The sequence below is a fragment of the Sciurus vulgaris genome (genome assembly GCF_902686455.1).
Source record: "Sciurus vulgaris genome assembly, chromosome: 10".
In the NCBI taxonomy this organism is placed as follows: domain Eukaryota; kingdom Metazoa; phylum Chordata; class Mammalia; order Rodentia; family Sciuridae; genus Sciurus; species Sciurus vulgaris.
The window spans coordinates 138127607-138142148 of NC_136470.1; the positions used below are offsets into that span (position 1 = coordinate 138127607).

Sequence of the window (14542 nt, forward strand, 5' to 3'; positions counted from 1 at the left end):
AGCAAGTTTGTCACCAGGCACCTTTATTTTAGTTTTACAAGTTCAGGCAAATACCAAATACAGCTTATTATTACTGCATAACACACGACTATAGCAATTCCTATTATTTCCTTGTCTCATTACAGGGGGCTCTGCCCAGGGCTAAGTGGGAGAGACACTGGAGGCAATGCAGACAACCATTTTGAGGAGTTAGATATAAAAGGAAGGAGAGAAATGGAGAGAAGAGCAGAATCAATACCTTCTGTTTGTTCTGAGTTTTGTAGGTTGATGAGAAAGATCCGGTAGAAACAGGAAAATGTATGTTGCTGAACTGAGGAGAATTCTTAGTGAAGGGGCCTTGAATAGATGAGAAGCAGGATCTAGAGACACCTGGAGGGCTGGGCTGCTGCTCGCTGCATACACAGAAATGCAGGAAGGCCATCTTGGGTGCATTCCGTGGGTGGGTGGCACGTGTTGGTGGCGGCTTGTTGAAGTTCCCTTCCGTTTCCATTTCCTCAGTGAAATTGGAAACAGGGTGCCAGCCTACTGTGGGGATGGAGGTCTGAAGGGAGAGGGAAGGTATGACATGGACTTCAGGGAGAGGAGAAGCGGGAAGGGACCTGGGAGACGAGCGTGCTGCTCCAGAGGCTCTAAGGGCACCTTGAGGGTTAGGGCTGTGAGTCTGCAAAGGTGCTGCAGTTTAGGCCGCATTTATTTATCTCATCTGAGGTCACCTGAGAGTGAGCAGAACGAGAGTTATCTGCTCCCATTTGCAGATGAGGAAGTTAATGCTCTGAGAGATGCCATGACTTGCCAGTCACCTAACTGGTTAGCAAGGAGCAGAGTGACCCAGTTCCTCTGACACTTGGCTTAGTTGTTCACTCTCTGTGCTGCCTCGGGGCTGTTGATAGTACAGGAGCAAAGGTGAAAGATGATTCAGGGTCAGAGAGTGAGTGGCCCAAGGGATTGAGGGACCAGGGTTTTCAGGCAAGGGAAGGCAGACCAGGTTGGACAGGAACCATGAAATTAACTTGTAAGGAGTACTTAACGTATAGCAGGTAGATCAGTCTGGTGATATGGAAGGCCGAGAGAGAGAGAGAGAGAGACCCAACATTTAAAATCTCAGGAAATTTCCCCTGAAAACCCAGTTCTTTTGCTTCTGCAGAATGAGCAGACCATCTGGCTCAATTCTAGTGGGTTTTTTTTTTTTTTTTGGTTACCAGGGATTGAATGCACTGAGCTTAACCACTGAGCCACATCTCCAATCCTTTTTTTAATATTTTGAGACAGGGTTGCTTAGCCCTTTACTAAATTACTGAGGCTGGCTTTGAACCCACAATTCTCCTGCCTTAGCCTCCTGAGTCACTGGGATTATAGGCGCATGCCACTGTGCTGGGCCCCTGGCCCCGGTTCTTCCTGGGGATGGTGGCTCTCTCCTTTAACAAGGACAGTGGCTCTCCAGCTTGCCACAGTCCTGCCACCTCTTATTTTTATACGGCATCCACAATTTTCACTTTCATTACCTTTGCAGCCCTTCTGAGCATTTGAATCCTAGTCCTATTTTGGGAACTCTGTGGCTACAAATAGACTGGAGCTCCCAGTTGAGGAGTTTGATCTTCGTTCCTTAGGAAATAGAGAACCATTCACTTTTATGTAGGATAGGCTCAAAACAGTTTTCAGAAATGATTCTTTTATTTGAAGCTAGAATGAAGGAGGGACACTATCAGCACAGGGCAGGTTAGGAGGTGACTTCAAGCCTGGCTGGTAATCCTAGTGGCTCCGGAGACAGAAGCAGGAGAATTCAAGTCCAAAGCCAGCCTCAGCAACTTAGTGAGAACCTAAGCAATTTAACCAGACCCCGTTTCAAAATAAAACATCAAAAGGGCTGGGGATGTGGCTCAGTGGTTAAGCACCCCTGGATTCAATCCTTGGTACCAAAAAAAAAAAAAAAAAAAAAAAAAGAGGTGACTTCAAACCTCATTGCTGGCAATAGGGTCTGAATGTGCCCCCAAATTCAGATATTGAAACTTCATCACAGAGGTGCTAGTATTAAGAAGAGGGCCTTGGGAGGCGACTGGGTCATGGGGCAAGACCCACAGAGTGGGATTCAGCCCTGTAAAGGAGCTGGCAGGGAGTATCCAGGAAGCACCCCAGGCCCTTTTGCCCTCTGCCTCCAGCCTTGGGAAGACACAGCGTTTGTCCCTGCAGGAGGAGGCAGAGATAGGCCCTTGCTAGATACCAAGCCTGCTGTTGCCTTGATCTTGAACTTTGCAGCCTCCGGAACAATTAAAAATAAATTTTGTTCTTTATAAATTCCCCAGTCTCAGGTATTTCACTATAGCAGCACCTGAGGAAATGGGGGCTGGGACCTTTGCTGGAGCAGTGAGGAGTGGGTCTTCTGGACCCTATGATCCATGCAGGGGCAAGCCAGGGCTGGAAATACATGGCCATTTGGTGAGGCTGGGCTGCGCAGGTCCAGGACCAAGGGAAGGATCCAGCTGGGCTCAAGCCCAAGAAGACCAGAGTGAACAAGGAGCAGGAACAAAGCCAAGCGGAGGAAGTGTATTTCTGGGAGGCTTCCACGGTTCTCATTCAAGGACTACTTCTGGAGAAGCTGGCCCTCACCAGCCAGAGGCAGGCAGAGACCCCACCCTGTGGGCCTCACATCCACTGGAGAACGTGGACACCACACAGTCAACTGTGCTCAAAGCTACAAACGAAACAAGGCAGGCAAGTGGGCAGAGAGTGACAGAGGGGTCCTGAAAGTTCTCTCTGAGGAGGTGGCATTTCAACGGAATCCTAAAGGAAGAAAGGGAGTGGGCCACGTGAGCATCTGGGGGAGAGCATTCCAGGCGGAGGGGAGAGCAAGGGCAGGCTGGAGCTGGCGCAGGCGGTGGGTGTGGAGATGCCAAGAAGGCCAGAGTGGCTGAAGGGCAAGGTGATGAAGGAGTCGGGGCCAGGTCACTGAAGACCATGCGGGTCAGCTCAGGGGTCTGAGGTCAGCCTGAGTGTGAGCCCCCACTGGGGGCTGAAACCAGGCAGCAACATGGTGCCTTCGATTCTCGAAAAGCTAGCTGGACACAGTGGCGCATCCCTGTAATCCCAGTGGCTGGGGAGGCAGACACAGGAAGATCACAAGTTCAAGGCCGGCCTCAGCAACTTAGCAAGAACCTGTCTCAAAATAAAAGGTCTGGGGTGTAGCTTAGTGGTGCAGCACCCTGTTTCCATCCCTGGTACAAAACAGAAAGCCCACTCAGGCCACGTGTAGGGGGCTGTGAGGAGGGAGGGAGAGGGACAGCAGGCGGGGCTCTGGCAGTGCTGGAGCGAGGTGGCTCGGAGCAGGAGCCTGGGGAGAGCGGGCTGGCGGCCGAAGCCATCGGATGCTGGGCAGAGGGGCACAGGGGTCACGAGGAGCAAGATCCCCACGCTCAGGGCTGTGAGGAAGGAAGAGCACCGTGGCCTTCACTCCAGCCGCTCTTGTTTCTTTCTTGCAGAGCCCATGGAATGGCTGCTGATAGCAGAGGAAGGTGAATGGGTCAGTGTTGAAAGAAGGCCCTCGGGGAGGAGGCTTGACTCTGTTTCTAGTATGTGACAGAGTGGACCACTGTGGACTTCAGGTACCCTACGCTAAGGAAAGTTGGGTTTTTTTCCCCCTTGGTACCAGGGATTGAACCCAGGAGTGCTTAACCACAGGGCCACATCCCCAGCCCTTTTTTATTTTGAGACAGGGTCTTGCTAAGTTGCTTAGGGCCTCACTAAGTTGCTGAGGCTGGCTTGGAACTTGCAATCCTCCTGTCTCAGCCTCCCGAGCCACTGGGATTACAGGCCTGCACCACACCACTGTGCCCAGCAAGGAGAGTCTTAAGGACACCTCAGAATATCCTCTGCAGCCCACCCCACAGTTCCTGGACCCTGGTTAATAGCAGAGATCCCCTGCAGCTGTGGTAGTCCTCCACATCTCATCTGGGCAGATTCCTGGACCCTGGTTTTGGAAAGCGGAGGTCCCCTGCCACCCATCATCCACCCTCTCATCCTCTTCACACTAGGTAGCGTGGTTCATTTGGCCTCCAGCCTGCACACCAGTGTCGTATCTTCAGAGTGCCACTTAGATCACGCAGGTTTCTTAACCTTCAGGGCCCTTCTCAATTTCCAAGTTCAAGTGCATGCTTCTCTTTGACCCCAGCCTGCCTTTGTGCCCTACCTGTGTTTCCTACTCCAGCACAACCTGGTCAAGGTAGCACCACATGCTTTCCCCCAAACGAGCCTCAGCTCTTCCTACCTCTGTGCTCTGCTCCTGCTGTCCCCCGAATGCTCTGGCGGCCCTACCCTGCCTGATGAAGACCTGCCTGCTGTTCTAGACCCAGCTCCAGTACCACCATCTCCTGGGTCTTCCACGTGTGGTCATCCTCCAAAATCCTTCCACCTCCCACTTCCTGTGGCAGCTGCTAGGTGCTTTTTGCCCAGGGCTTCTGCTGCTTGTCTGCCTCTTCTCCCTCCCACCCACACATCACTACTGTATCAAAGCAAAAGCTCGCTTTCCTTTTGGTTGTATCTGAGGTCCTCTATGCAGGCCTTGAACATATCAGGCAGTCAACAAACACAAATCGGGCCGCTTTTCAGACAAGACAAGACTTCTGAAAGAAATCAGAATGTGGGAAGAGAGACTTGTGTTCACGAACGTCGGAATGTCTGCGAGGGTTAGCAGCGGCAGCCTGTCGCCCTGGCCTGGCGAGAGGAGGTGCACGCCGCGCCGGACCTAAAGGCCACCCTCCCACGCGTGGCCCTGCTGCCCACGCACCACCCCAAGGGTCCCCCAGACTGTGTTGATCCTGGGCACTGCTCCCACTCAAGACTCCTACCCTGCCCGCCCCAGGTGGCCTGCGGGCCCTCACCAGTCATTTCCATGACAGCTGCGCAAGCAGGACAGCAGGCCCTCCACTCTCTTGGTCTGTGTCTTCCCCCAGCTAGGATGGCCTCTGTCCACCAGGCCAATGCCAGGCCCCTGCCCTTCGTTTTTTCTGTTCTCTAACTGTTTATCACCCAAATCTGTGTTAGGTACTTGTCGAAATAACTTGGCACACTGAACTCAGTCCCCTGCCACGTCAGCTCTTAGAGTGTGAAAGGACCTCTGTGAGGACTTGTCTCGGTTGCCCCCAACTAGGCTCAGTGCAGAATCAGCTCAGAGCTTTCCAGTGCTCCACCCGTGGGAATGCTGATGGGGCCCAGACTCGTTTTTTTTTATTGTACTGTAGATTAAACCCAAAAGTATTCTACCACTGAGCTATACCCCCAACCCTCAAGTTTTTTTTTTTATTTTGAGACAGAGTCCTGCTAAGTTTCTGAGACTGACCTTGAACTTGTGGTCCTCCTGCCTCAGCCTCCCCAGTAGCTAGGAATGCAGGTGTGGGCCACCGTGCCTGGCTAGAGTTGGAATTTTAGCACACTCCTGGGTGTTCTCACACAGCCCTGGGAACAGTGAGGTACCCTCTCCTCTCATCTTACAGATGTGGGCTCTGAGGACAGAGTACTTGGTTGCCTGGTCCAACGTTGCACTGATTGATGGTCCTTACACCTCCACAGGGTCCGTGGCTTCCTGTGGTCCTCCAGCACCCCAAGAGAGGCTGGTGCTAAGAAGACCCCTGCCAACATTTGTGGAAGAAGGAGCAGAGCAGGGAGCTCCTGCCTCAATGCACAGGCCAGAACTCCTGCTGGATGTCTTGAGCCCTCGCCCTGCCGGGCTTTCACTAACACAGAAGGGTCCTGAGCCCAGGCAGGCACAGGAGCGGGCTGGGTGGCACAGGCCCGCCTCATCAGATCCCACCTGCTCCCACTGCTTGCTGTGACCTGGGCAGGACAGACGTGCTGCAGGGTCTGTAAGATTTAAGATGTCCCATTGAAACTTTTTTTTTGTGAGGGAGGAGTATCAGGGATTGAACTCAGGGGACTCAGCCGCATCCCCAGCCCTATTTCGTATTTTATTTAGGTACAGGGTCTCACGGAGTTGCTTAGCACCTTGCTTTTGCTGAGGCTGGCTTTGAACTCGCGATCCTCCTGCCTCAGCCTCCCAAACCACTGGGATTGCAGGCGTGCGCCACCACACCTGTCTTGATTGAAACTTTTAAGCAGATTTTTAAATTATGAAAACGTCCAAAACCCTAATAGAAAACCCCTATTCGTCCAACATCCAGATTCATCGACAGGTAGGATTTTGCTACATTCGGCGTATCTGTCCCCTTTTCTTATTTTTCTCGGCTGCAGTTTAACACAAACTCCAGACATCCTGTCTCTTCCCGCCCAGCGTGCCTCTTCCAGCGCTGCCCTTGGGTTTCAGGGAGTGTGGCTCCTGCCCAGCACAGCGGGTCTGCAGAGTGCCTATGCCAGTGTGGGCTCTCAGTCATTGGCTGCCAAGAACACTGGGGTTCTTCCAGACCCCCTGACACACTCGGGTGCTGACTTCATCCAGTCTGAGTTTGCCAGTTGCCACTCAGTGCCACCGTGCCAGAAAAGACTGTCGGAAAAGGAAGTAGGGAAGCAGCCCGCAGAGAGCAGTCACTCAGTCCCCATCTTCCATACAGGACAGCAGCCTAGCCCTTCCCCACAGCAGGACACGGGCCATCCATTCCTGCCACCCTACCCTGAGGCTCAGTCGGACTGAGGAGCAGCCAGTCTCTGGCAGGCACCACCCAGGAATGAGCTTATTATTTTTTTAAATACTCGCCTGATGCAAGGCGCTCACGGGTCATGTTGCGAGAAGGTGGAGATGGAGGGCCAGGGATGAGAGGCCTTCGTCACTGAGGCTCCCTCGCCTTCCTTCCACCCTTGTTCCCATCAGCACCACGCCCGCGAAATCAAATCTAGAGCCGTAGACCTGGAGCCACACAGGTTCCTCTGCAGCTTTTGTCCTGACCCTTGTCACTGCCTCAATCAAAGCCACCTGCAGACCTCCGTAGTGGCCTGGCCAGTATCCCTGCCTCCTGCCCACTTCAGAGAGGTGTTCTTGGGAGGTTCCACAGTGTCAGTCACTGGGATTCTTCAGCCTCTTTTCTGCGGACACACCACCCAGGCTGGACTTGGGAACCACAACTCTGGGTTAAGTTACCCTCCCTTCTGTTTCTGGGAGACTGCAGCATATTCACGTCCTGAAACAGTTTTGGGAAACAGGAATAGCCAAGCGCGATACATCGTTCTGCAAACACCCGCTGGTCTCCATTTTTGATCCACACAGCTAAGACTTGGCTCCTTAGTAGCTACAGGAGGACTCTGGGCCCAGATTCTGCCACCTGCGCACTGGTGCCTGACACCCCGCTGACTCACCTCATTGGATTTTTTCTCATAGATCACATTCCTCTTCTCACGTTGGTGAACAGGGGCCGAGATGAGCAGTGCTGCAGTTATTTCTCAACTCAGGAGGGAACTGATGTCACAGACACCTGAATGCATGCCTCTAGTTGAAATCACACTGCAGGCCACACCATTTATAGGGTAGGCTGTGTCCTTATGACCCTGGAACCGCCACGGGAAAACCAAATGACTCAGCTGATCACTTTCTGTAAGAGATAGTTTGACTGGGGTTTCCGCGATGTTTGACAAATGACAAGTGCCACCTGCTAAATCAACCTGATCTATATCAGGTAGCCACTCGGGTAAAGCTGAATGAAGTACTTAGGACACAAAATTTCAGGAAGTGCTCACACTCAGGGTCATGAAACTGTCAACCCTACCCTCACCTGTCACCCCCAATGCGAATGCTTCTATAAATTTTGCACCTTAGACTCCGTCCCAGTGGGGCATAATAATCACCTTGTGAGGTTGAAGGCCTGATAGTTCAACTCTGGGAGATTCCAATTTAGTACACTTGGGGTGTACATTTAAATAAGCTCCTTCAGGTAATCCTGCTGTCAGCCAGGTTTGAGATCTGCTGATGTACCATTTAAAATTAGAAGGGAACTTCTCCTGAAGTTTAGCATGCTTGGCTGTAAGTAAAAGCATTGGGTTCTATTCTGAGTTCTCTCCATGTAAATTGAATTTTGTAAAGTTGATTCTGTATCAGGGTTGTTAGCTCTAAGCTGCATAAAGTCCTAACAATAGCTTAAGCAAATTGGATTTTATTTTTCTTATAGCTGGGGGTGCCTGGTCAGTATCCCTGCCTCCTGCTGGTATCAGTCAGCATCTCTGTGGTTCTCTCAGACTTCCACCAAGCATTTTCACATCTCAGTCCCCAAATGGCAACTGTGGTTCCAGGGATCACCTGCTTTGAAGACTTCAAGGAGGAAACCACACCCATAAGCCCAGCAACTCAGAATGCTGAGGCAGAAGGATTGCAAGTTTGAGACCAGCCTCAGCAAATTAGCGAGGCTATAAACAACTTAGGGAGACCCTGTCTCAAAATTAAAAAATAAAGATAAAACAGGGCCAGAGATGGAGCTCAGTGGTTGAGTGGGTTCAATCCCCGGCAGCCCCCCCAGAAAAAAAAAAAAAAAAGAAGAAGAAAAAGTCCTTCCCAGAAACCACCTGTTCCCTGCAGACTCTGCTGGGTCACACTGGCGAGAGCTAGGCCCCAGGGTCCCTCTTATCGTGGAACAGGCTCACCATGACGGCCTGGGCCGTGCTTCTCACTCTGTAGGGCGTGCTGAAGCACAGGTGGCTGAGCTTCACCCGGGGAGGCTGATTGGTAGGTCTGGGTCAGGACCTGAGGATTCATACTACTTACAGTTTCCCCGTTGCTGCGGCTGGTTTTAGGAAAATATTCGAGAACACAGACTTCCACTAATAGTTCTTCACCCTGGTGGTACCTTAAAAACACCTGAGAACATCCTGAAAGTTCAAATTCCCTGGGTCATACCCCTAGATGTTCTGATGTGACTTGTTGATAGGGTCCAGCATCCTTATTTAAAGACCTCTCCAGGTGATCTTAATGGCACAGAAACAGGAAACACTGTGTTAAGTGAATCACGACCCTTTACCTGGGCTGTGTTCAAGGTTCTATTGGTTAAGGAGGAAGAAGGAAGGGCAACAGGTCTGCAGCAGCTTCAGATCGATTCCCAAACTGCTCTGCATTTGTATTTTTTATTTTTTTTACATATTTTTATTTGCATTATAGTTGTACATAATTGTTGCTCTGCACTTTGAAACAACTGGGAATCTTAAGAATTCCAAAATTCAGGACACATTCCAGAAAATTGCATCCCAATCCTTGGGGGTGGGGCACAGGCATCAGGATGTCAAGCTCCCAGGTGATTCCAGTGCAGACAAGCTTGTGAACTCCAGTTAAGAGAAGATTGCCCTGGAGATGGCTGCATTTGAAAACAATCTAAGCGGAAGGCGTGAAAGGGTGTGTTGTGAATGAAAAGAGAGACCTGGAGATCTGTTTAATCATATCTAAGTATGTGAGAAATTTTCACAAAGAATACTGTTGTCCCTCTGAACTGAAGGACATCAAGGGGGAAATGGGATCAACCGGGTCAGAGCCCTTGAGTCAGATGCAAAGAGAAATTTCCTAGCTGTAAATTGTTGCAAAGAAATGTGCAGGAGGACATGGTTGTGCAATCCTGTCATTTAAGAGCTATAAAAATAGTGTAGAATCTCATCTGTATAGAATGTTTTAATGTCGTTCTTTCTGAAGGTGAAGAGGTGGATGAAATGACCTGTTTCCTATTTTACTCCTCCTCATTTCACACCTCAACTTAAAAAACAGACCTCTGCATTAACAATTCAAAGAAAATAGAACCTTTGCCGGTCTCTCCGCTGGAACGGATAGAATATCTGACAGCTCCTAATGGGTCGAGATGCCACCACTCAATGCTTGGATCTCTAAAGGGCTATTTTGAGCAACTGGCTGACATGTATACTGCCAAAGAGAGAGGGCCATCGCACTTGATTTGAATAGCTTCCCGGTTTGAAATGTAAATGCAGTACTTAGGGATGAGTCACCCATGTCTGAGCCCTGCTACACACACACACACACACACACACACACACACACACACACACACAAGAAACCAGAAAGTTGTTTTCATGCCACATAGGAATAACATGTGTGTTTAAATGTGGCTACAATTAAACTGTGCTTTCCTTTGTGCGTGAAAATTCCACAGGCTGTTGTAAGTAGGACAGGCCCTCCGAATTGTCTTTATTGTCTTTTGCCTGGCTGGTATCATATTTGCCCTGATCACATCTAGTCTCCTTACAGGAACATAAGAACTACCCCAACTGCTGGGGTTTCAATCACAGAGGAAAAATTAGGGTGTCATCAGTGGAGAAACCCTCATTCTGTCCATTTTACCTACATTCAGCAGATGTGGGTTGAAGATTCCATCGTGGAATTAAGGAAGAGGTTCAGGAACATTACCCCTGCAGTCTTTGCTGCACATCAGAATCCCTACAGGGGCTTTTAAGTAGCCTTTTCTACGAATTAAATCAGGATGACTGGGCATGGAAGCCAGGCACAGGAGTTTTTAAAGATCCCCAGGTGATGCTGAGGTGAGGCAAAGTTTGATAACTGCTGCCTGAGTCACTTTCCTTTAGAGATCTGATCGCTATAGAATTTCTCTTAGGTCTCACATTCAAACGCAAATGTGGGGCTCAGGTGAATTTCCCTCCCGCTGTGTGTGATTGAGGGGAATGTCCCTGAATCTTCGCCCCACTATTTTCTCTATCCTAAGACAGCCTTTATTACTTAGCTGACCCCAAAGAGAAGAAGAGTGAAGACTACTTTTCCCAGACTCTCTTGCAGGGTATGGCCATGTATCACTTTTGGCCCTTGGGATTAGTGTGAAAGTGGTACATACATGTTCCTGAACTTTTTTTTTTTTTTTTTTTTGTACTGAGGATTGAACCCAGGGGCACTTTACCAGTGAGCTACACCTCCAGCCCTTTTTAATTTTTTTTTTTTTGTTTGTTTTGAGACAGGATCTCACTACGCTGCTGAGGCTGGCCTCAAACTTGCACTCCTCTGGCCTCAGCCTCCCTAGGTGCGGGAATTACAGGTGTGTGCCACAGTGCCAGGCTCCTGGATGACTCTTAAAGGGACAGTGTGTATTCCTCCCCTTCACCTCTTTGCTGGCTGGAATGCACACAATAGATGAAGCTCCAACAGGCAAATGGACAGTGAAGTGACTTTGGGAAATGTAAGCCACACAAATGCAACAAAGGAGAAGGAGTCTGGTTCCCAGCACCAAGCCTGATGCCCACCCTAGACTGGTTGGTTATTCTGAGCTGATTATTCTGACAGAAAAATAACTCTTGTTTATGGTGCTGTTTCTTCGCATGACAGCTGAATTTAACTCTAACAGGCTTCGTGGCTGTCAGATGTTGGCATATATCAACAACACGTACAAAGCTAATGGGACTTGCTGAAGCAGGTGACTCTGATTCCTAACTTCAACTATATAGGACATCTCTGGGAGCTGGAGGGCACGTACAACCCTGAAACTTCAGATCTGAAAAGTAACGATTGCTTAGAACACTTTTGGAAAAGCTAATCTACTTCCATATCATGAAGGCCCCAAAAGTGTTAGCTTGGGAGAAAATAGGGTAGAATTTAGGCTCTGGCTTGAATTCCCTCCCCATCTCTGCCTGGGCTCACAGTGGCCTGCGCTAACCGCAGAGGTCGGTGCTGCACGCTTGCCAGGATGGCTACCGGGAGGCAAGGCGGCAAAAAATGTGAGTGAGGATGTGGGGAACTGGGACCTGCATGCATTGCTGGCAGGGACTTAAAATGATGTGACCCCTCTGGAAAGCAGGTGGGCTGTTCCGCAGAATGCCAGGCAGGGCACAGGACCAGCAGTTCTCCTCACAGACACCAGGGCAGGGAGGACAGGTCACACAGACCTGTCTGGGTGTTCATGGCATCACCACTCAGCAGCCCAACGGCAGACACTGGCTAAGTGTCCACGTGCTGAACGAGAAAGCGAAGCCTTCCGGACGGTGCTGGAATGTTTGGCAGTGAAATGGCAGCACAGGAGTGGGTCCTGAAAACATCTGCTAAGTGAAGGAGGCCCCCAAAAGTCTACAGAGCCCATAGTTCCACATATTTGAAAGGTCCAGAAAAGACCAAAGACACAGAGTAGATGGGGGCTGGGGTAGGCAGCAGGAATTGGAATGTGCTAAAAGGCACAGGATTGTTTGGGGGGGGGGGGGTAATACTGGGGGTTGAACCCAGGGCCTTGTGCTTGCCTTGCAACCGAGCTGTATCCCAGCCCAAGGCACAGGATTTTTTTTTAAGGGTGAAAACATATTCCCAAATTAGATGGTGGTGGTGGTCACACAGCTCCATACTAAAAACTATTGAATTGTGCGTTTCCAGAGGTCAAATTCTACAGCATGTGAATTACAGTTCACTCATGCTGTCTAGATCAAACATGTCCCCTCCCCCCGAAAAAAGAAGCAAAAAAACAAAAAGTAGTTTCCCAGGCAGCTTCATATAATTGAAAGAATACTGACGGAATCTGAGACTAGATTTGGGGCCTGCAGTCGCTACTCACGAAGAGCAGGCCTATGGCAAGCCTCGGAACCTGGCCTAGGCCACCTCATCTACTAAAGGATGAAGGCTCTGTTGCTGATATTGGGTGGCCTCCAGTCCTCCTGTGGCCCTGACGGAGCAGGTCACATTCTCAGCTGTCATGATTTTGCACAGGGCAGAGCTGCTGCCTCTGGCTTCTGCTGGCCCTCCCCTGACTGGCACAGGTGGGATGAACTTCCTGAAGGAGACTTCACACTGTGGGGCCAGAGGAAGGCCTCCTGCTGCCCCGTGTTCCCTGGGGAGTCTACAGAGAGGATCAGGCCCTGACAGCCTCGACTGAAGCCTTTGACGCAATCTGTGCAATTAAATTACCAGTAAACACTGGATGAATTAAATCCCAATACACCGTTACCTGAAAGAACGGCTCTGCTCACCCGGAAGGCCAGGGTTCCCTGACCCTGGTTGAAAAGCCGCCTTGCCTCCTGCCTACAGACCTGGCCCCTCCCTTCCCTGGGCTCACCACTTAGAAAACTTCCCTCTCTTCTTCCAGCCGCAGCCCACGCCCCAGGAAATCCTATTGACTTGGCCTCAAAATACACCCAGAATCTAGGCACTTGCCCTACTGTCCTTGCCAGAGGCCAAGCCACCAGTCCCTCCCGGAAATCTGCCATGGCCTACCACCCTGTCACTGCTCACTCACTCGCTCTGCCCCTGCTTTCTTAGCCTGATCTTCCCACGCCAGGCGAAGCCAGGCTTTGAGATGTAGGTCAGAGGACATCACACTGCCCCAAACCTCGAGGACTCTCCACCGAAACTGAGTCAGCGGAGTGGCCTCCAAGGCCTTGCGAGACCCTCTCCTGCTCTTCGGCTCCCGCCAGTGGCCCTGCTGCTCCTGGAGCAGGTCAGGGACGTGGGCCTCAGAGCCTCTGCTCCAGGTGGTTCCTCCGTCAGAAACACACTTCTGTGGCAGCGGATCCCAAAACCGCAGACATGCAGGGCTTCTGGTTTTTTCTTTTTTGTTGTTGTTGTTGTTTGTTTTGGTGACAGGGATTTAAGCCAATGGCACTTGACCACTGAACCACATCCCCAGCCCTTTTTTATTTTTTGAACTTTGAGACCGGGTCTTGCTAAGCTGCTTAGGGACTTGTTAAATTGCTGAGGCTGGCCTTGAATTTGTGATCCTCCTGCCTCAGGCTCCTGAGCTGCTGGGATTACAGATGTGTGCCACCATGCTCAACAATATCTCTCTCTCTTTTTTTTTTTTTTTTTGTACCAGGAATTGAACCCAGGTGCTTAACCACCAAGCCACATCCCCAGCCCTTTTTATTTTATTTTTTTTCAAGAAGAGTCTCGCTAAATTGCTGAGACTATCCTCCTGCCTCAGCCTCCCAAGTTGCTGGGATTACAGCAGGTGTGGGCCTCCCTGCCAGGCTCTGGCAATATCCTATTTAAAGTAATTAGAACTTTTAGGCCATACATACACTAGCGTCTTGTTAATGTTAAGATTAAGCATAAATCACTTATTTTGGGTCCAGGGATTGAACCCAGGGGTGCTTATTCACTGAGCCCTCTCCCCTGCCCTTTTTATATTTTATTTAGAGACAAGGTCTCACTGAGTTGCTCAGGGCCTCGCTAAGTTTCTGAGGCTGGCTCTGAACTCACATCCTCCTGCCTCAGCCTCCTGAGCCCCTGGAATTACAGACCTGTGCCACCAAGGGCCAAGATTAAAGTTGATTTTAAAAAGCCATCATTGCCACTGTTTATGCAGTTTCCTACACGTCGAAAGCTCTGTGCTACGTTCTCTTGGACAACCCCATCAGGTATTGTTCCCATTTTATAGGTGAAAGAACCAACTTAAAATCTATTGCCCAAAGTAGCTAGGAAATAACCAAGCAAAATTAAACCCAGGTACATCTGGTTTCAGAGCCTGCGATCTTTGCATTTTGCTGACAGCAAGTAACAGTTATGCCCTGTAGTTTCTGGCATGGCCAAAGCAGGCAGTGGGGAAACCAGGCACTTGAGATTGTTATTGGCCATCACAAGAGGCCGCCTTGGGAGGAAAGAGGCTAGTGCAGTACTCAATGCTTCAGAAACATTCAGAGT

The 14542-nt window shown here is 50.2% G+C and overlaps 1 long non-coding RNA gene across 1 annotated transcript in view; it reads left to right on the plus strand.

Moving 5' to 3' along the window:
* Window positions 1-14542, plus strand: part of LOC306637828 — a 41446-nt gene that overhangs the window by 25070 nt on the left and 1834 nt on the right. Inside the window, exons 2-3 of the long non-coding RNA XR_013757286.1 lie at window positions 3474-3596; window positions 14039-14259. This is a non-coding gene — a long non-coding RNA (uncharacterized lncRNA). The remainder of the gene's footprint in view (window positions 1-3473; window positions 3597-14038; window positions 14260-14542) is intronic.